The 23,232-nt window shown below is 38.0% G+C and overlaps 1 long non-coding RNA gene across 1 annotated transcript in view; it reads left to right on the top strand.

The window, feature by feature from the left end:
- Positions 1-23,232, top strand: part of LOC150015314 (uncharacterized) — a 60,916-nt gene that overhangs the window by 23,910 nt on the left and 13,774 nt on the right. Inside the window, exon 2 of the long non-coding RNA XR_016509720.1 lies at positions 9,853-9,972. This is a non-coding gene — a long non-coding RNA (uncharacterized LOC150015314). The remainder of the gene's footprint in view (positions 1-9,852; positions 9,973-23,232) is intronic.

Here is a 23,232-nt window from a genome sequence, read left to right as displayed (position 1 = left end):
AAAGTTGTCAGTTCAATTCCTGTTCAGGGCATATCCCCAAGTTCCTGGCCAGTCCCTGGTTGGAGTGTGTGTGAGAGGCAAGCAATCGGTTTCTCTCACACAGCAATCTTTCTCTCTCTCTCTTTCTCCCTCTGTTCCTCTATCTCTAAAAATAAATAAAAATGAAATAATAAAAAATGACTGCGTTGAGTGCAGTTATATATTATAGTAATAACCTTTGAGATAAGAAAAATATAAATTGACTTTCAATAAAAATATCCACCTAAATTAATTCATATTGTATTGCATCAATTACTTATACTATGAATGTATCAAAGATCTATCAGTGATTAATCTATAGGGAGAAAAGACTGAAACATAAAACAGCTAAAAGTATAAGGTGACTTATGATTTAGTGTAAAAGTGACTGTAAGCAAAATGCCTTACAAATTATAATAAGGAGCAGATTAGTATGGCTGGAATTAGTATAGGGTAAAGTTCTCTGTTCTGTGAATGTTCTCTTTATAGAATCTTATCTTTAGACTATGAATGACAGTTCTTTACTTTTAAGTTCTTTATATAGTCTCTTTCATCCTAGTTGTTACTTCTATCATGCCTTCATCTTCCATGTAAGAACTTTTTCTCAGATGTCTGATTATCCTTGGTTGTATGCTCATGATCCTTGAATGTGTGGAACAATCTTTTAAGCTTAAAAACTAGCACTGATTGAAAAGAATATTACCACCAACATTTAGGTATTGTACTTTATTCAGTGACTTTGTTTACTTAATTTACACATTGGTATCTATTCTTATATTTGCTTTGTCCCTATTCCGTGAAACAGGTACCATTATTTAAATAATAATGACAACTATTGGGGGGGCTATAAAAAGACAAGTGGAAGTAGATTTTAGGGTTACCATGGATCTTTATATCTAGACCCATCACCTTATTTACACATGAAACAACTGAGTTAGGAAAACATTGGCCATGTTTTGTGACTCATTAGTGGCAGACCTTTCTTATTCCATCATTTGTCTCTATACTTTCCCACTTCCTTCTTCTATAATATAATTACAGGAAGACAGACCCAGAGTAGTAATGTAATCAATGTTAGTACCCACTTGGATTTAAATATTTCTGTTTAAAGTTAATAACTTGAGGCTTTAGTAATCAAAACAGGCTTATTTTAAATTTAAATTAAAATGACACAATAGACAATGTTACATTAAACAATTTCATTTAAGATTTCTTGCAGCATTATTTGAAATTAAAACATAGTGGTAACTAATCAAATAAACATAGGACATGATTGAAAAATCTTTGGTACAGGCACACAATGAATTCTATGCACCTGTAAAAAAATAATAGACAAGATCTCTATGACCTGAAATGAAGTAATTTCAGAAGGAATTATTAAGTTACAAAAAGCAGAAGAGTTTATATAGAATGCTACCTTTTATGTTCAAAACAAGGGAAAATAAGAATACATACATATATATTTGCTTATTTAAAAAGAAAACAGATAACAATGAAATTGGTGGTGTACGGGGTGGGAGGAAACAGGGTGGAAGGGATGGGAAAGGAGTATCACTTCTCTGAGAGTATCTCTCTGCATAATTCTGACTCTTGAAACATATTTGTGTTCTACATATTCTAAAATTAAATTAAAGCACTAAGAATAAGGGGAAAATGGAAAACTGAAAGAAAAACAAAACAAATGAACTTATTTGTATTTCAAATGAATATGACAACCCAAACTAGGAGATAAAACAATAAGAAAAGAGTTCAAGAAGGAAGGGAAGATAAGAGGAAGCCAAATAAATTATGAACAAATATTTGACTATACACCCTCATTACAAGCGAATCTTGAGTTTATGTTAGAAATGTGTTTGTTATAGTAATATAGGCAAAGTGATTCTGAAGCTATTTTAGGATATGTTATAAGATTGGGAAAATGTATTGAGGAGGAAGAAGGGACATGGCATATGATCTCACTTATATATGGAATCTAAAGAACAATATAAACTAATGAACAAAATGGAACCAGAGACATGGACACATGGAACAAACAGCCTGACAGATCTCAGAGGGGAGGGGCAGGGGGACTGGAAGAGATTAGCTAGGGAATATATGTGCATATGTACATAGCCCACTGACACAGACAACAAGGTGATGAAGGCCAAGGGGTGGGGTGCTGGGTGGAGGAGGGCAAAAAGAGGGGAAATAGGGGACATCTGTAATAGTGTCAATAATAAAAAGAAAGGAAGGAAGGAAGGAAGGAAGGAAAAAAGACAAGAAAGGACTCTGAAGGGATGGATTGGAATTGGCAATCTCAGGTGTGAGTTTATGATTTCTAAAACATATATATAGTGTGTGTATGTATATATAAAGTGGATGTATATAAGAATGTATGTATATGTATTTGCAGGTATTGAGGAGGAAGAAACTTTCCTCTACCCTTCAAAGTTCTTTTGGCTGGTCTAATATTTAAATCTACATGAGACAGATTAACAAGAGAAAATTACCAAATTTAATTACATATGTATGTATAAGAGAGTCAGAGGCCCTATATATATGAGAGGTTGAGAGATAGAAAAAAAAGGTATATATGACATTCTGAGCTAAGGATGAGGTAAAGTGCCTTGGGGCTTTAGGGGGGTCATTTGCAGGACAATAAGAAGAGCAGATATTCAGTAATTAGTAGTTTTCCTTGCCATCAAGATAGGTCAGAGAGTTCATCTTACAATCTCTTAATATGTGCAAGGCCCCTAATTTAAATTCTTCTAGGTAGTTACGATTGGGGGGAGGCAGAGTTTCTTTTGAGCCCATAGTTGCCTTCAACTCGAAATAATCCACATACCACAGAGGCACATCTTGGGGTCACTCATTCTGAACCCCTACACAGGTGTACATTTGTATATATATGTAATACATTTATATATTTCTTAATTCTGCCCACTGAAAGGGCCAAGAAGCAAAGATACTATGTTAGCAATGATCACACCTCGTACCTAGATCTTGATCTTTAATACCATTCTTCACTAAGACAAACCAGGGATCCTCAAAAAAACCCAGTTAATTCCATGGACAGAACAGGTAGGTATAAGATGAGCCTGGAACATCTAGTAATTCCAGAAAATGAGGAAATGATTTTTAAAATTACGGGGATGTGTCACATGAACAAAAGAGCCATCTGTAAGAGACTCCTTTTGCCCAAATCTGGGATAATTTTTGCACCAAAATAAGTACAGTAATAAATTTAAAACCATTGAAGAAATAGAAATTAGTAACTTCATACCTATAATAAATAAATAATATAGAGGAGAAGGCTCTCAATACAGCTGAATGCTGAGGGCCAACTGGTAAATGTGGAAGAATAAGCAAGTGGAAAAATCATTTTGCCTCAACTATAGTAAGGATTGAATCAGGCAATAATCACCAATAGATGCTAAATCAAGGAGGAAATTTGGTAAGGAAGAGAATATTTTTATAATCCTAAATTATCTCCCCATAGACCACCCATTAGTTACAAAAGAGAAAATATACTAATTTTACAGTGAATAAAAGGGACAACATCTTAACTGGGTGGTTCAAATTAATATCATGTGGGACAGATGGACATCTCATGTTCCTAAATGAGCTACTCTAAAAGGGGTACACCTCTTATGCAGTATTCTGATCTAGAAGGCATAACGTGAATCTAATCATGAGGAAACTCAGAACCTATATGAGGAATTTTTTTTTTAAGAGAGGGGTACTGTATTTGTCAAAAATGTCAATGTTATAAAGACAAAAAAAGCTTTAGAAATACTCCAGATTAAAGAAGGCTTAAGAGAGGTGACAAAAGCAATAGCTAACCCTATACTAGATTTCTGTATTCAGGGAAGGGGGAAGTAGGGGACTTTGTTAAGGACATTATTGGGTCAATAATTGGGTCAATAACTGACAGAATTGGAATATGATTGTTAGATTAGAGTATTATATTGATGATAAGTTCACTGAAATTGATAACTATACTGTGATTATATTAGAGACTATCCATATTCTAAAAATATATACACTGAACTTTAGGAGTAAAGGGCCACAATTTTGAAGTAAAAGGCCTTCACATGGTTTAGGGAAACACTCATACACATATAAAAAGAGATAGCACACAGAGAAATGATAAAGCAAAGGTTAACTATTTATAATAGATAAATTTGGAGAAAAAGTATGAGTGTTCTGTGCTGTTTTAATTTTTGAAACTTTCTGTAAATTTAAAATTCTTTCAGAATAACACATTTTTTAAGAAGAGAAAAATTAAAGGTTAATTCAGGAATATCCACAGCAACCTTATTCATAACAGCCCCAGACAGGAAACTCCAGTGTCCATCAATAAGAGAGTGAATAGCCCTCACTGGTGTGCCTAAGTTGGCTGGAGCATCATCCCATATAGCAAAAGGTCTCTGGTTTGATTCCCAGTCAGAGCACATACCTAGGTTGTGGGTTCGATCCCCGGTTGGGGTATGAATGGGAGGCAGCCAGTCAACGTTTCTCTCTCTCTCTCTCTCTCAAAATCAATGATCATGTCCTCCGATGAGAATTTAGAAAGAAAAGAGAGTGAATAAACAGGTGTGGTATATCCATATAATGGAATACTACTGAGCAATAAAAAGGAAGTACTATTGATAAGTATAGCAATATGGATGAATCTCAGAAACAAAGTGAAAGATATGCTTGCTCATGCAAACACACGCACACATACAAACATACTTGATTGAATGAAGTGCAAGAACAGGCAAAATGTTTATTATAGAAGTCAGAAGATGATTACATTTGAAAGTGGAGTAAAATTGGCTAGAAGCTAGCATATGGGAACTTTTGGGAAGATGATGAAAATGTTCTGTATTTTGTTTGGGTTGTGATTTCATGGGTATTTACTAATGTCAAAACTCATCAGACTGAACACTAAGACCTACGCCTATTAGGGAATGAAAGTTATAAATCCAACTAAATGAATAAACAAACAAGCTATTTACTATTTTAAAGGAAGATTTCTTAAGGTAAGTTCAGGTTGTACCCACTTAAACATTTCTGGAATTTGTTCCAGTGTTAATACCTTTGAGAAAGACCTGAGGTACCTAAAATTGTGAAAGGGAAGTACTTTATTTTAAGAAGACCTAAGCTAGCTGAAAACGTGGCAGGAAAATAATTTATCTTAACCTTCCCTTTAGAATATTTAGAATATCTGTGAGATGTACAGTTAATTTCAAAACATAACTAACCAGTTTGCAATCCAGAAAGATGCATATATTCCTATACTTACTGTAAGGATTTCTAAATTTTGCTGCTTAGGGTTTTGTTTCATACATGTAAGGAGTGGCACGTCTTCATAGAATCAGGATCTGTTTGGGCATCATCCTGTGCTGGGCATGTTGTCCCAGTCTGCCTATGCTGGGCACCAACCAGGACTGTGACCACACATGTTAGCAAGTTTCACCCAGTTCAGGCATTTATCTTTCTTTTTTTAATCCTCACCTGAGGAAACTGCTTTTAGAGAGAGAGAAAGGGAGAGAGGAGAAACATCAATGCAAGAAAGGAGCATCGATTGGCTGCCTCCCCAATGTGCCCCTAGGGACTGAATCTGCAACTTAGGTATGTGATCTGACCAGGAATCAAACCTGCAACCCTTTGGCTATGGAACGATGCTCCAAGCAACTGAACCATACCAGCCAGGGCCATTTATCTTTAACAGTGCATGGAGTCCCTTTTATTCAGGCAATAAAAGGATTAGTTTAGAAAAACTAAATTCCACAGTGGAAATGATATAAGTTGAAATATCTGTGCCATGTTGCAGGTTCTTGCAACTATAATGATAGCATAGTTTTAGAGTTGCAGCAGCTACTCTAGATGCTGGTGAAGTTCCAACCATAAGGTAGTAGGTGATGTCCTGTCTGGTCCTGTGGCAGCTCTATGTCTTTGGTCAAGCTAGCACCCAGAGATCTTTCCCCACCTCTTTGGCTTCAGAGTGCCACACTGGTCTAGTTGTGGAGTTTCTTCATGGCTAGTATACAAATTCTGGAGTTTCTCATTCTTTTTAGTTTCTCAACTTTCAGTTTCAAGGGCACAGATTTTACCAATAATTCTTTTAGTGGTCTAGAATGTTGTGCTTCCAATTGCTACTCCTCAAAATTTTGCAAAACAGGTACTTTCTTAAGAAAATCTTCACTAATGCCCTGGGTCTGAGCTTCTTTACAGATGCCTACTAAATCCCTTCTACAGCCAGAGGGAAAAGGTTTTTATAGCCTCCGTGGCATAACCTGGAAAATAAAAATCATCTGGATTGAGACTCTCCCTCAATATACAGGCGCCTCTTTATCTATAGCTATAGCAGCTGAGATCAAAGCAGCCTACCCATCACCTCATGGGTGTTCTGCAAGTTTTCCATTTCACACTCACCCCTATTTGGGTTGAGAATTGACCTGAATATGCCTACCTTTGAACAAAAACACCAAGAAGTAGAAAGAACAATGGGCTAGGAGTCTTGAGTCTGAGTTTCACCTTAAGTTTTATCATAAATAACTGTGTGACCTTAATATCTGATTCAACTTTCTTATATGTGAAATAAAAAGGTCAACAATAGTTACTTCTGAGAATGGGGCTTGGAACCTTTAGCTACTGGGAGAGACTTTCAGATTTAAATGTCCAACACTGGGCCAGACAAGGACATACTGATGGAGATAAAAAGAATCACAGAAGGTGACAAGTCCTTATTTGTTGATACATGCAAACAACTAAGAATTGTTTTTCATATTACACCTTTTTTTTTTTAACCATTAAACAGAAATGTATATGAATTGCCTTTATACATTTTTAAAACACCCAAAATTTCAAAATAGAAACATTTTGGACAAGTTGATTCCTAATATCCCTTAATACTTAAAAATATTTATTATTGAAAATGTTACCATAATGTGTTGGGGCAGGGGGAAGGAATTCACTACAAAGGGGCAGTGGGGTGAACACATGACCCTACGCATTTAGTAAAACCCACTAGACTGTATACCACAAAAAGCAAACTTTACTGCATGCAACTTTAAAAAAATAAATCAGGATGTCAAGGAATCCCAAGTTGGAATGCAGATTGACCGTGAGAAATGAATCTAGCTGTATGAAAAATGTCTGACAAAGCTGCATGGGCATGGGGGAAAATGATGGCCTGGTAATTTGGGAAAACGGTGCTTTTACCATAAGCTATTAATGCCAAAAACAAAAGGAACTGACAAAAACGCTTGACTCAGCTTGGTAATTGTTTCCCACAAGAATACAGGTTAGTAAGCTTGATACTGCTTTATAAGTTTACTGGGGTTGAACAAATAAGCACATAATTTGTGCATAAAGGAAGTGATGTTTCTCACCATCAGAGAAAGTAAGTTAACAAATAAGCATGGAAGTAAGGCTGGAATGAATCCTGTGGATTGGAGGAATCAAAGATATCAGCATGAACTCATGTAGTCAGAGACATAGATAGGCAAACAGACAGGCAGACAGATAAATTATACAGAAATAAAAAAGTTTTATTGGCCACACTTGGAACTATTGGAGCAACAAAATTAATAACAATAGTATTTGATTATAACCCAAAGAATAAAATGATTATTAGTGATTGAATTCAAATGATTGAATAAATAAATGGGAGAGAATGGAAAATTCTTCCTTACAGAAAAATTCCAAAATTTCAAATTATAAATGTAGACAGAATGAGAGCAATAGAAAAACCACCATTTGAACCCCACAGTAATAATTATGGTGGGCAAGATTCAAGGATGAATGCTAAAATTAGTGAGTAAGAGTTTAAGGAGAAACAGAATAGTTGCATAACTTAAAAGTACATATTCTCCCAAAATAGTTACTAAATGCTTTAATGGTTTAAAAAAATGTCCACAAATTCCTTGATACTCCTCCCTTTAGGAGGTATAATTTGTTTCTGCAGCCTTAAGTGTTATTAACTTGACTTAGTAACTGCTTGTAGTGAATAGAATATGAAAAGAGAAAAAGCACTAATCTTACAGTTGAGAAACTCGGCCAACACCACCTTAACCAAGTAGACATGGCTCCCATCTCCAGTAAAAGGCTGACTGGCACCCCTGATATGGTGCAATGAGACAGGCACTTAATTTCTGCAGTATTCTAAAAACTCCACACGCCCAGTCTAATTGTGAGAAAACAAAGGACAAACCCAAATTGAGGGACATTCTGCGAAATATCTGACAGCGCTCTTCAAAAGTGTCAAGTTAACGAAAAACAAGGGAAGACAGAAACTGTCACAGTTTGGAGGAGACTAAGGAGATATGAGGACAAAATGTAATGTGACATCTTAGAAAGCCTTGAAGCAGTTTAGTTAATAATGCCATAGCAATGCTGATATCTTAGGTTTGATAAATATAATAGCTAATGTAATAACATTTAAGGAAGCTGCATAGAAGATATACAAGAATTCTGTACTATCTTTGTAACTAGCCCTGTGAGGTAGGTACTATCATTATTATCCTTTTATAACCGGGGAAACTGAAGCTAAGGGACATTAGGGAATTAGCCCTAAGTCACACAGCTGGCAACTGGGGAAGCCAGAACTGGAAGCTAGATCTATATGACCTCAGAATTTGAGCTTGTAACCACAACACAGAAAAGAGCCCGAAGTTGAGCAGACACCAGAACCAAGAAGAGAAAGAAAGGATCGGCAGGAATATTGTGAGAGAATGTAGCATTTGCCTCAGGTACCTGAGATTCACTTAATGGCTGCTGGGATTAGTTTCCTGATTTAAAGAATCAACATTGGAGCGAACAAGGAAATAGCAATGGAGACAAAGGAAAAGTGTTTTCTCTCTGTCTCTCTCTCTCCTTCCCTGTGTGTGTGGGAGAGAGAGAGAGAGAGAGAGAGAGAGAGAGAGAGAGACCTTCAGATCTGTCTCCTCTATACTCTTCCAGGACCAGCCTCTGTCTGACTCTCTCCTGTGCAGGCCTGGAACTTGGCAGAGGCAAGGCTGGTAGGACAGTGACTAGGAACATTTTCACCACAAAGGAAGTGGTTTGTTGTTCTCACCTCAACCAGTTAGTGATTCTGAGAAGTCTTCCCTGATTCTCTATATTAGGTAGGGTCCCTAGTTGTGCATTGTGATATTACCCCACAGTACTCCACAGCATGTTTTACTGTAATGATTAACTATTTGAACGAATTTTTCTGAACTCTGCCTTCCCTTCTACCTAAGGTCCATGAAGACAAAGATATTTTTTCTTTTTCTTTTTTTTTTTTAAACATCCTATCTCCAATTTTCAGGACAATACTTGGCACATAATAATGCTCAATATCTGTTGATTAGTATGAGCATTTGGCTGTTTCTGGTCTATCTAATCACTGCTGGAAGAGGCTAGTCTACTTGAACTTCTGTAATGTTACCAGATAGAATTAGTACCCAGCCCTGAATGCCAGCTTAACAGGTCAGAGTTCTAACCACTCCCTCCCCCTACTTTTTACTAGGTCTCTTCTCTGGGTCTAGACCCTACTTTCCTCGAAAATGGGCTAGCGCATGCTGATCAGGACTGATGTCAGTGAAACTGGATCTTGGTGTTGAAGACAACCCATCCCAGCGTCTTCCAGTTTGCCCTCCACCCCTGCTATCCTGGGGTTTAATTCTTTCTTGGACTCATCTCCACCCAATAACCTCTCCTCCAGGGAGCTCCAGTTGCCTCACAGTTAGAGCACAGCACTTATGAGTCACATGGATGCTAAGGAGCCAGAGAAATATCCCACTGGGCTGGATATCCTCCATTTTAAACAACAGCAGCAATTTTCCAGGGTGATTGATTATTTCTCTTTCTTCCTTTTTATAGATCCATATGTAGTCTTATATGAAAACCACTGGTGGTAGCTGATGTCTTAGGTTCCAGGTGAAACTATGACTGAGTTGACATCACCCAAGGATGCTCATACTAGCTGATGGGAATTTTTGCGTGTGTACCATATTTTAGGGAAATTAGTTTTTCATCTAAAAAAAGAAAAGAATTGTAGTGGATGCTAATGGGGAAAGGGGTAATTGGCTGGAGGACAGAGTCTTTAATTGCTCTTTCAGATCCATTTGCCATCTTTTCACACTCCATTCTGTGCCCCAAGATCCTGACTTTATCCACAACATTAACTAGGTTTACAGTTGGGCTTGGCCAGTGGGAAGCCCTGGCAGGAGACTGGAAAAAAGGGGACAGAGAAAGGCTGATAGATTTATTTCCCTGATTACCTCCTTACTAGGTGACAGGTTATGTGTTTCTATACCAAAAGCCACAGTTCCTGCTGGAAAGTCCTCTCGCACTGGTTTCAGTAGGTTACAGCTCTCATGGATTTCACTAATCCCCCCTCTCCCTTGCCTTTTCCCGTTTAGAAATGCTGATGGCTTTCTGCTGTTGCTAGCCTTCTGGTACTCCCCCATCTCATGGTTTCCCTGTATCTTTTCACACCTTTGTAAATTGTAATTTCATCAAACTTTCTTTAATACCCCTTTTGAGGGTTCTATCTCTTTCCTGCCAGGCCCCTGACTGAATTTAAAGGGGAAGGGATTGCTTCAGGAAACAAGACACATGGATAGCCTTCTTGCTAGGGGGAATACTGGGACACAGATTACTCAAGGAACAGATGGAAAGATTAAAAGCAAGGCCCTGGGCCCTGGGCAGGTGGCTCAGTTGGTTGGAGCATCGTCCCATGCCCTTAAAAGGTTGCGGTTTCGTCCCCGTCGGGGCACAAACCGAGGTTGCAGGTTCCATCTCTTGTCGGGCACGTATGGAAGGCAACTGATGAATGTTTTGCTCTCACATTGATGTTTCTCTCCTCCCCCTTCCCCACTTCCTCTTTCTCAAAAAAACCAAAACAAAACAAAAAAATAATAATAAATATATACCTTTCAGTGAGCACTAAAAAAATTTAAATTAAATAAAATAAAAGCAAGGCACTGTAAGATCAAGTGGCCATGGCACTTAGTGGCTATGGCAACGATGGTAGGTATAAAGATCGTGTGGCTTGGCATGGCCATATCTTCTAACGCTGGTGAGCACATGCAGACAAAATGGCAAATATAAAACACAATGCCCAACTCAGGGCATCAGTCAATAATCAGAAACTATTGTCATATTTTTAAAAGAACCCCTGAGATCCTGTAGGCACAGGGCAGGTGTGACTGAGAATTAAACGCAGGGCCTGATGGTAAGGGTTGCAAAGTTGCAGTGTCAGTTAAACGCACAGCACCATTAAGTCTTTTGTGCTAAGTTAAGACATTGATAAGCAGGGAGTAGGAACCTAAGGTAGGTGGTGAGGACATGTCAGCAGAAGAGAAGGTGCTGAGCACTTTGATTCCCGTATCCCCTGAACCTTTCTTTCCAGCAGAAGCATTACCACCCCCGTGTTTTGCAGAAACCAGACTCTTCCTGCTTAAAAACCCAACAAAGGCTTCACTTTCCTGTTTAACTTTTCTGGCTGATGACAAAATCCAATGAGGTCTTGGGGGATGAATGTGGATTTTTGCTTGTTTAGATGATTATGTATTTGCAGCCTGGGATCTGGTTTGCAGATACTGAGAAATGCTCTTATTCAGTTACTATTAGCAAAGGTAATCAAAACTAATTTATTTTTACAGGGCAGGGAGTACAGCATACCATCATTTTCTTGCTTTTTAAAAATTCTGTGTATTTGTCTAATTTTTTATATTTTTAAAAATATACTTTATTGATTATGCTGTTACAGTTGTCCCAATTTCTTTTCCCTCTGTTCCCCTCCACCCAGTGACCCTCCTCCCCACCATGGTCCCCCCCTTTAGTCCATGCCCATTGGTTATGCATATAGTTCTTCTCAACATCTTCCTGTCTACTTTACTCCCTCCTACTATGCTTCTTAATTCCCGTACCATCTCCCTCCCTTTCCCCCCTTACCTCTCCCCATTGACCTCCCCCCAAAATGTTCCCCATACCTATAATTCTTTTCCCACTCTCGTTGCCTACTTAGTTTGCCTTTGTTTCAGTTCTGTCGCTTCTGTTGTTGGTTGTTGTGATACAGTTTTCATTTTAATGTTCATAGTCTTTTTGGTTTTTTTAGATGAGATTAACATTTATTTATTTACATCTTTTCTAAAAAATTATTTTTTCTTTAATTTTTATAGTGATAGTTTACTTATTTTTTTTTGTTATTCAATTACAGTTGTCCCATTTATCCCCCATTGCTCCCCCCTCCCAGCCCATCCCTTCTCCCACAATTATATCCCTCCCCGTTGTTAATGTTCATAGTTTTGATTCTCTTTCTCCTAAACAAGTCCCTTTAACATTTCATTTAACACTGGCTTGGATCTGATGAACTCCTAGTTTTACTTTGTCCTGGAAGCACTTTCTCTGCCCTTCTATTCTGAATGACAGCTTCGCTGGATAGAGTAATCATGGTCATAGGTTTTTGTTTTTCATTACTTTGAATATTTCTTGCCACTCCCTTCTTGCCTGCAGAGTTTCTTTTGAGAAATAGCTGAGAGTCTTATTGGGACCCCTTTGTACATAATTCTCTTCTCTCATGCTGCTTTTAAGATTCTCTCTTTATCCTTAATTTTTGACATTTTGATTATAATGTGTCTCGGTGTGATTCTCCCTGGGTCCAGTTTTTTTCGAATCTCTATGCTTCCTGGACCTGTACGTTTATTTCCTTCCCCAAGTTAGGGAAGTTCTGCTTTGTTATTTTTCCACATAATTTTTCCATTTCTAGTTCTTCTTCTTCACCTTCTGGCACCCCTATGATTCAGATATTGGCCTACTTATAGCTGCCCCATAGGTTTCTGAGCCTCTCCTCATTTTCCTCACTATTTGTTTCCACTTTCTGTACTGGTTGACTGTTTGTTCCTTACCTATGTTCCGATTTGTTGATTTGATCCCTGGTTTTCTTTCCTTCACCACTAGTTTTGTATGTGTTTTCATTCATTTCAGCAGGACTAGCCTTTATTTCTTCCCCGTCTTGTTTAAGATATGCTGTTAGGTCTGTAAGCATTCGTATAACCAAAGCTCTGAACTGTGCTTCAGAAAGATTTCCTATCTGCTGCGTCATTAGATTAGATATTTGCTGTCTGGTCAGCTGCGCCACCAGGATCTCTATTATTATCTGTGCCATCCTGACAGTTTTGTGTTTACCTTTGCTTTCTGGGTGGAACTGTCACACCTCCTACGCTATAGGGGGCGGAGCCCCGTGCACTCATCACTACCTGGGGACTGACCCTTCTCAACACACTGTGGCATTTTGTGTGGGGGCAGGGGTCCAAGATGGATTCCTGCCGTTCACTCTCCACTGAGAAACCAGGAGCCTCGTCCTCCATCCCCACCCTGTCCAGCCTTCACAGTCTGAGACAATGAGGGTCTGCCTTTCCTGGTGTTGGAATCGCGAGCTGACAGGTTTGGTCTACAGCCAGGGATGTTCCCCAGGCACTTCTCGCCTCCCCTTAAATACTGGTGTCTGTGCTTATTGCTGTCCCACCACCGTCGCCACAGCTGCTGCTGCCAACACAGCTTGACGTCTCTGCCCTGGCTTTGCCCCTTCTACTGGTCCAGATGAGCACCACTTCTTTATAACTTCATACGTTGGACTTCCATCTAGCTTTATTTTCTGGAGCTTATGATTATTTCTAGTTTTGTGGTAGTTGTTTTCTTTCTTAGTTGTGGAGGGAGACGGAGCGTGTCAGTCTCGGCCTCCAACTTGGCCAGAAGTCACATTTTTTTAATTTTAATTTTTTTCAATTACAGTTTCCATTTAATATTATTTTGCATTAGTTTCAGGTGTACAGCATAGTAGTTAGATAATCATACTTCGCAAAGTATTCCCTAGTGTACCATCATTTTTGTATTTCAGGACTATACCACTGTCCTGTTTCCTGTGATAATAGAATCCACTGGGAAATTTTTAATTTTAATATCTCACAGATTATCATACTTGTCCATTATGTTAATAACATTTTGCTAATTGTGTGTAGTAACAGGAGGAAGCAAGTATCCTAGATGCCGTAGATAAACACATGTGTGACAAGGGTGGAAGATGAATTTTGAGAGAGTTCAGAAGCCTGGCACACCAGTGAGTTTCTGTGGGGCCAGTGGTATGAGGCATGTTAAGCTATCCTCTCTAAAAGTTACAAACAAGTTACTGTACCTAGCATCTGCTATCACAAAGAAAAGACCTTTTGGATTTTGGAGGCAACCTATACCATATTTGAACATGCTTCCTAATGTTTTTAGCAGGTAACACATAAGCACACAGTTTTGAGCGGTGTCCAGAGCAATAAAAGAGTCTGTAGGTTCAGGCTTCAGGGCTAGTTGGGCCTTATGACTTTACAGTCCCGATGGGATTGGGAACATTTCTTCTTTGTTGATTAAGGTAATGCTAATTTGGATATATCACTCCTTCTGCAAATTAAGTTATTCCAAATGAAAATATGTATGCATGTGTGTATATATATATTCAACTGCTATCTGTGTTTTAGAATCATCATTATAGTATTTAATGATTTAGAAATTCTTTATCCTTACAGAAATAATGTGTGTGTGTGTATAGGTTTGCATTTGTGAGTACACAAAACACAAAGCTTATTCTTATATTATTATTTATTAATTATTGTATTATTTTTCATATGAATAATGACTGTAAACCACTTTTGTTCCATCGTGTATATGTCTTTCCTCAACCTCCTTCTCATTGTCCTCCTTCTCCTTCTTCCTATCTTTTCATTCTTCTCTTCTGTCTCTTCCACTTTACTCTTTCTCTTTCTGAATAAGTGTATATTTAGCATCTCTCATGTGCCTGAGATTATGCTAAGCATTCTATCCTTTGAATTCTTTACATAGGAATTACTATATAATCTGTAATAAAATTTTTCCAGACAGACTCCTCAAAAAGGTATGCAAATCTCTATACAAACCAAATTTGTTTTGTTTCCAGATTTTAGGAGAGTGTGCAGTTATTTTTATCACTTTTATTAAAAAATTGTCCTCTTATATCTGAGATTGTCCTCTTCCACTGAGCTCTCTTTTTTTGGAAAGGATATATATAAACTTCATACAGAGTGAAGGTACAATCGCATGACTTCTGATGACTAATGGGGTGGCAGATATCAGAGTCAGATCATCCTATACCCAGCAGTCATTTCAATGTGAGCTGGGTAGAATGCTTCAAAAACTCAAGCAGACGTCAGACAGGATAGCCTAGGGTTGAGCTGCAGTAATAAACAACTCCCAAATATCACTAGCTTAAAACAACAAATACAATTTCTTACTTATGTCATATATTTTTGTTAACTTGATGTGGACACTGTTCTGCATCATCCTTACACAGACACTCAGGCTGATAGAAATTCCACCATCTGGTACTTTGCAGGTCACCATGGCAGGAGGAAGGAGACATACAAATTGTACACTGGCTTTTAAGTGCTTCCACCTGGAACTAACACATGCCATTTCCATGAATTTCCATTGGTTAAAGCCATGGTTGACTTCAAGGGGATGAAGAAGTACAATTTTGTCATATGCTTTGAAGGAGAAGCAAAAATATTGCTGAGCAGCACTAATCACCATCATAGCCTAATTCTACCAACCCATCCAATCCATAATTCTCTCCAGAAATCTCAAGCAATCACTAAATATGTTATAATGAAAACTATATTTCTGTCAAGATTAAAAATTGCAATCTTTAAATAATATAATAAGATTCTAAAATACAGAGAGTGATTGAATTTATAGGTGGTGAAACTACAGATGCTTTATTTCCCTCTAATTTTTGACTTTTTCAAATTATAAATTTTCTAGAGTGAGCAAGTAGCATCTTTTTAAAATTCTCACCTGAGGACATTTTTTCGTTGTTTTTAGAGAGAGAAGAAGGGAAAGAGAAAGGGAGAAAGAGAAATATCAATGTGAGAGAGAAACTGATTGGTTACCTCCGATATGTGCCCAGACTGAGGATCGAACCCTCAACCTAGGTATGTGCCCTGACCAGGAATCAAACCCACAACCTTTCAGTTACAGGATGACACTCAAAACAACTGAGCCACATCAGCCAGGGCCATGAAGCATTTTTCTATAATAGAAAACACCAATAAACTTAATTGTTTAAAGTATATTTGTCAGACTCTAGTAACAGAGAAAATGTTTACTTTTATTAAGTGAAAAATGAATATGTAAAATTGCATCTATATTCAGGGACAAAATGAACAGGTAAAATGTTAGAGTGACTGTATATTGATGAATTTTAAGACTCCACAACTTTTTGATTTTTAAATTTAAAATGAATAAGTTGTACTGGTCAGTAATAAAATGCTATTCCATTTGCAAAAAGAACAGGAAGTGTGGAGTGAATTTCCAAGTTCTGTCTTTATTTCCAGCAATGCACCCATGCGCAACCCCAGGGAGAGGACACAGCATGTCAGTGCCTAGCAGAACAAAAAGAATAGGGACAAGGAAACCGAGATTGTAATTCTTACTCAATGGTCACCTGGTTGTGATTTTGTTCAATTGATTTAACCTCCCCTGACCTTGTTTACTCATCTGAAAAGTGAAGATATTGATCAACATGATTTCTTCATTCCCTCTGAGCTCTAAACTAGGCCAGGTGAGATCCTAAATTCCTGTGCTAGGAAAACGTGAACTATCTTATAAAATGTTGCCTTCAGTCTATTCCTAGTGCCTGGTAAAATGATCCTGGCACATGACAGGTGTTTTAAATAAATGTTTGTTAATCAGAATTCACCTCATTTAATAGTCATAATAATCCTCCAGGGTAAATAGTATTTTTCTCTTTATCCATTTAGAATGATTTTATAGAGGTTGGTCTTACATGCCTAATAAATATAAAATTACCATGGTCTATCTGCTCCACAGTCAAGCACACTTTCCAACATATATGCAAATTAATTTCATTGCAGAGTATCTGTTAGAATTCTTAGCAACACGATCAACTTTAAACTAAAAGCAAATCTAGAACATTCTTACAGTAAGGTGCTTCCTCATATGACTGTTTTGTAAGACACAGAAAAAGGGCATTAGTGCTTTGGCCTTTCTCTTTAAGAGATTTACAGATTAGTTAGGAAGCAAGTTGGATGTATGTGAACAATGAGAAATGCACACAAAACATTCAAGATTAGAGGGCAATTGCTAATCATTATCCCTGACTCTTCACCTTGGCAGATGTCAGTGATTAAATACCATGTTTGATCTCCTATTAAACTGCTTTCACTAAGAAATAGATAATATTGAGTTGATATTAAAAAGGCAGATTAAGTATTTCTGGTATTTCTCTCTCAATCTGACTTGTGCCCTTAGGAACCCCCTGCCCCCTTTTCCTATAGGCAAGACTGCTGCCTTCCTATGTGTTAACATTTAGGTCTTTTATTTGGTTCCTAGACCCATCTTTGACCCAAATCTGCCTTGGTTCCCTTCTTTGTTCCAAATTCCATAACTTGAAGCTTATTCCATTCCATTCATGCTCTAAACATAGTATTTAACTATCTGGAAAAGCCCTGCCCCAGGGCTACATGGTAAAGAATTTATTCCCTCTCATCAGGGTAATGCTGAAGATAGTATCACAATACTGGATTCTTTTCTCTAGAGGGCATAAATGTTCCTAAAACAAGAAGTCCAAAAAGCTTTTCTTAAACTATTTGCAGTATAACTAAATTATTGAAAAGAATACTTCGGGGCAAATTCAGTAAATTTCTCAGTCCTGAATGCTTTCAATTAAAGTTCAAATGGTGTTTTTCTTCCTTAAGCTAGATTTTAAATAGAAGAATTTAAACAAATCATCATAGATACAGTATTCTACATTTGCCAAATTTTACTCATAGCTGCTCACCTGTTTACATGCATAAACATTCACAATCACATTGCCTCCTCCACCAGGTTGGGGTGAGAGTTGTCATAGGTTGGAGGGCTTATTCAGGGGGACTAATTCTAAGAAGCACTATGGTGGAAACAAGTACTATAATTTCCATCAAGAGTACTGAAGGTCCATTTAGAAGAGTCTTTTTTTTTTTTTTTAGTTTAACTAAACTATAAAAAATGCATCCAAGCTCTTCTGCTTAATCAAGCTCTTCCCCTCAACTCCTGTGTTGTGTCCTAACTCCAGGCTACACCAAGTATGAATAAAATACGACCATCATCACCCTGGTTGGCTAGTTCAGTTGGTTAGAACATCATCCTGACGCATCAAGGTTGCAGTTTCGATCCCAAGTTGGGGCACATAAAAGAGTCAAACAATGAATGCATAAATGGGTAAAGCAAGAAGTCAGTCTCTCTCTCTCTCAAATCAATTTAAAAAAAAATTTTTTTTTAAATATGACCAGCATCAAGGAGACCCAAGATGGAGGAGTAAGTGGAAGCTACACTAACCTCCTCCTTATTTCAACTAAATTGTAGCAAAATCACCCTGAATAACCAACTAAACACTAGGTGGAGAGAAGCCTTATAACCGATGACATATGGAAGAAACCACTTCACCAACATGACTGGTAGGGAGTGCAGAGGCATGAGAGGACTGGCTGAGCTCCCATGGGAGGCAGCTGAAGTTCTTAAGGGATATTTCAGTGGCTGGATGGGTTCCTCCTGAGAAGTGTGTGGGGTCTAAACCCCAAGCTGGGCTCCCCAGCCTACAGCATCAGAGCAGCAAAAGGAACCCAGATAATACCCAGCTGTGAAAAGCAGCAGGGTTTCTGTCTGCTAGGGAGAGACAGCTAGAGACACAGAGAGCCTCTTAAAGGGCTAATGCACAAAATTTCGTCTGCAGCCACTTACCCTGGGATCTGGCAGAGGAAGGGCAGGGTGGACTATAGATGCATGAGGAGAGTATGGAACTGGTGGCTCTGAAAAGAGAACTGAAGGAACAGCTGCCAGGATCCCTGTGCTGAGTCATTCTCTATAATGCAGAGGCCATCTTTCTCAGGCAGAGCACTATCCTCCAAGTGGCATCAGCCTGAGGGGAAGCAATAGCCCCACCCATAGGAATTACTCTGCCTCACCCTGTGGAGCCTAAATCAGATTACATCTTGAGGTTATATCACTGCTTAAGTTTAACAACTAACAGATATCTGGGAGCTCTGAGACTTTAGCTGACTCTCCCCCCGGGCCTGGTGCTGGTAAAAGCTGGCATTAGTGTGCAGCTTGGTTCTTTCCGCACACAAACAGGCCCAGCAGATGAAGCCACATGCTCTGGGTCACTGAAAGCTCCAAACAGGTTGCCCAAGACCAGTCACATCATCATCTGACAAAGGTCTGCACCAGAGTCTTTGCAGATCTTCCTACTACATAGAAACAAATGCAAAGAAGCAGCCAAAATGGGAAGACAAAAAAGAGACCCCAAATGAAAGAACAACAGAATTCTCCAGAAGAAGAATTAGGTGAAATGGAGGAAAGCAATTTATCAGATAGTGAGTTTGGAGTAATGATTATAATGATACTCAACAGCATGAAAAAAGACATAGAAACCATTAAAAAGACAAGTGAGAAATAAAGAATGCAATATCTGAAATAAATAATATGCTGGAAGAAATAAACAATAGGTTAGATGAAGCAGAGAATCAAATCAGTGATTTGGAAGACAAGGTAGAAGAAAAAACCCAAGAAGAGCAGCAAAAAGAAAAAATAATTTTAAGAAATGAGGAGAGCTTAAGAAACATTTTGAATAGCATGAAGCATAACAACATCCGCAACATAGGAATACCAGAAGGAGAAGAGAATGAACAAGGGATCAAGAATCTATTTAAAGAAATAATGACCAAAAACTTTCCTAATCTTGTGAAGGAAAAAGACACACAAATCGGGAAACTCAGAGAGTCCCAAACAAGTTGGACCCAAAGTGGCCTACACTGAAATACATCATAATTAAAATGGCAAGGCTGAAAGACAAGAAGAGAATCCTAAAAGCTGCAAAAGAAAAGTAAGTAGTTGCATACAAGGGAGTACCAATTAAACTGTCATCTGATTATTCAACAGAAACATTTCAGGCCAGAAGGAAATGGCATGAAATATTGGAGGTGATGAAAAGCTAGGACCTACAACCAAGACTACTTTATCTAGCAAGGCTATCATTTAAAATTGAAGGAGAAATAAGGAGCTTCCCAGACAAGAAAAAGCTAACGGAGTTCATTAACAACAAACCAGTACGGCAACAAATGTTAAAGGGTTTTCCTTAAGAAAAAAAATAAGAAAAAGAGAAAGGAATAACAAGAGAAAAATACCCTAACAATAAAATGGCACTAAGTACATATCTATCAATAATCATCTTAAATGTAAATGGCTTAAATGCTCCAACCAAAATACATAGGGTAGCTGAATTGATAAGAAAACAAGACACATATACATGCTGCCTCCAAGAGACCTATCTCCCCAGATCAGGGAAACAAAATAAAAAATTAAAAAATAGACTACATCAAATTAAAAAGTTTTTGCACAGCAGAAGAAAACATCAACAAAATAACATGACAACCCACAGAATGGGAGAACATATTTGCTGATACACCTAATAAGGGGTTAATAGCCAAAATTATAAAGAACTTACAAAACTTAACACCAAAAAAACAAACAACCCAGTCAAAAAAAATGAGCAAAGGACTTGAATAAAAACTTATCCAAAGAGGACATACAGATGGCCAATAGACATATGAAAAGATGCTCAATATCACTAATCATCAAAGAAATGCAAATTAAAACCACAATGAGATACCACCTCACACCAGTCAAAATGACCATCACTAATAAATCAACAAACAAGTGCTGGCCAGGATATGGAGAAAGGGGAACCTTTTTGCACTGTTGGTGGGAATGCAGACTGGTGCAGCTACTGTGGAAAGCCGTATGGAGATACCTCAGAATTTAAAAATGGATCTGCATTTTGACCCATTAATTCCACTTCTGGGAATATATCCAAAGGAACCAAAAACACTATTTCAAAAGAACATAAGCCCTGCTATATTCATTGCAGCATTATTTATAATCTCCAAGATATGGAAGCAGCCCAAGTGTCCATCAGTAGATAAGTGAATAAAACAATGATGGGACAATTACACAATAAAATACAAGTTGGTCATAAAAAAGAAAATTTTACCTTTTGCAACAGTATGGATGAATCTGGAGAACCATTATGATAAGTGAAATAAGCCATTCAGATATATGCCAACCACATGATTTCACTCATATGTGGGAGCTAATGAACAAACTAAACTAACAAGCAAAATAGAGACGGGCTCATAGAGAGAGAGCAGGCTGACAGCTAAGGGTCAGGGGAGGTTTAGGGGAAGGGATTGAGCAAAAAGGAAAAAGGACTCATGGACATGGACTACAGTTTGGTGATTGTTGTGGAGGGATATAAGGGGACTAAATGGTAATGGGGGAAAAAACTTTCAGAATCCAAAAATATAAAATAAATAAAATTACTTAAAAAAATATGACTCACATCAACTCTGCTTCAAAATACGTTTTAGTCCTATCAGTTTGGTATCCCCTTTTTGTGCGGTATTTAATAAGCTTGATTATATATGTATAAATTTTTAATCAAGCATCTATATATTTACTTTGTTCTTTTGTTAGGATTTTATATTCTGCTGTTAACTTCCCACAGAGCACAAACCTTACCAGAAGGCATATAGGATGTCCACGCCAGTGTCAGTCTATCAGAGCAGAGCCAGCTTCTCACAGAACTGCAGTGAATGAGATGAACTACTGTCCCCTTCCTTCCCCAAGATGGACAGTTTTAAGATTCACTTCATAAGGATCCTCTGGAGGTCTTGGCAGGACTGAGCATCAGCTACCCATAGTGATTGACAAATCAATAATGCAGCATGGCGTTTTGGACTTATTTTTTCTTCTTTGTTTTATTCTTCCAGATTCTCACTCCTGCTTCTTATGATCAATTCTCAGATAAACTACCTGCATGCAAGACTCCTTTCTGAGACACTGAGGCTTAGATGTTCCCTCAGTGACCTTGTCTGTGTTACCCACTTTTTTTGGTTGGGGGGAGACTATATCTCTGTCTTCTGGGGCCACATGATCCAAGTGGGAGCTTCTGTGTTCCTAGGGAACTTAGTTTCTTCGGCCACAGTAGTTGGTCAAGGAGTGAATATGGGAAAACAAATAGGCCAAGTAGAATGCTTCTTCAAGTTTTCTGTCTGAAGCAAGTGAGAAAAACAGCCTCAAGGCCGGGCACTACGTTGAATCTGGCCACCCCTGCAAAAACTCACACTTGCCAAACCTGCCACATCTGCCTCCACTTCTTCTGGAAGAATGCCTTTGCCTTACCCTCCTTTTCCAAGTATCTTGTGTGTATCTTATCGGCAGAACTTAATTGTATCCAAAAATGTAGTTCCTGAGTTTTCAGTCCCTTTAGTTCAGAGAAAAGCCTAGAAGAAGATGAAAATAAATGCTAATTGCTGGTAAATAATGTCAAACATGGGGGATAATGCATACTTCATAAGACTGGGGATGGTTAAATGAAATTACATACAATGACCGGTTCAGAGTAAGGATTAAATATATGGCAACAATATTCAACTGAAAAAAAATAACAGGAAAGTGATAACTGCCATGATGAAAGACTGTATCTATTATGAATCGTTTCCCTTTAACACTTCTACCAGGATAGAATAATCAACCATTTCTATGAACAAATAATATAAAATCCAGACAACCTTTTGCATCATTACATTATTTCTATCTGTATCACTTAATCTATGTAACAAAGATGTGAGATAGATATTTTCTAGATGGAGAAACAAGTTTTGAAGAACTATGTGATTTGCTCCAGCTGTAGAAAGAGGCCTTCAACCCACAAATTTTTAGCTCCAGTGTTCATGGTCTTTTCTCTTTGCCATGAATTATAACAGAAGTACAAAGGGCTGCTTCAATATAAATGAATTAATCCTAGTTGGGAGAACCTGGGAAACATTTTAAAGGAAGCAAGTTTAGATCTGTCTTTTTGAAGAATTGAACGGGTGACAATGAGGAAGGAAAAAAAACATTCTTGGTAGAGGACAAGCTGGGGGAGGTGGGAAGAATAAAGCCTATCTGGAGAGTGATGAGTGATTTGAGGCTATGAAATTTAGGGCGGCAAGAAATCACATTCTAGACAAAGCTCAATGAGGCCAGCAACGGGGTCTGCTTACCATTGTACCCTCAGAGTCCAGCATGACACCCGGCACATAGTGGACTTCGTGAATATTTGTTAAATAAATTGGCTGA

Source organism: Furipterus horrens, unplaced genomic scaffold, assembly GCF_987537825.1.
Source record: "Furipterus horrens unplaced genomic scaffold, mFurHor1.1.pri manual_scaffold_3, whole genome shotgun sequence".
NCBI lineage: Eukaryota > Metazoa > Chordata > Mammalia > Chiroptera > Furipteridae > Furipterus > Furipterus horrens.
This window is presented reverse-complemented; position numbering and strand designations above follow the sequence as displayed.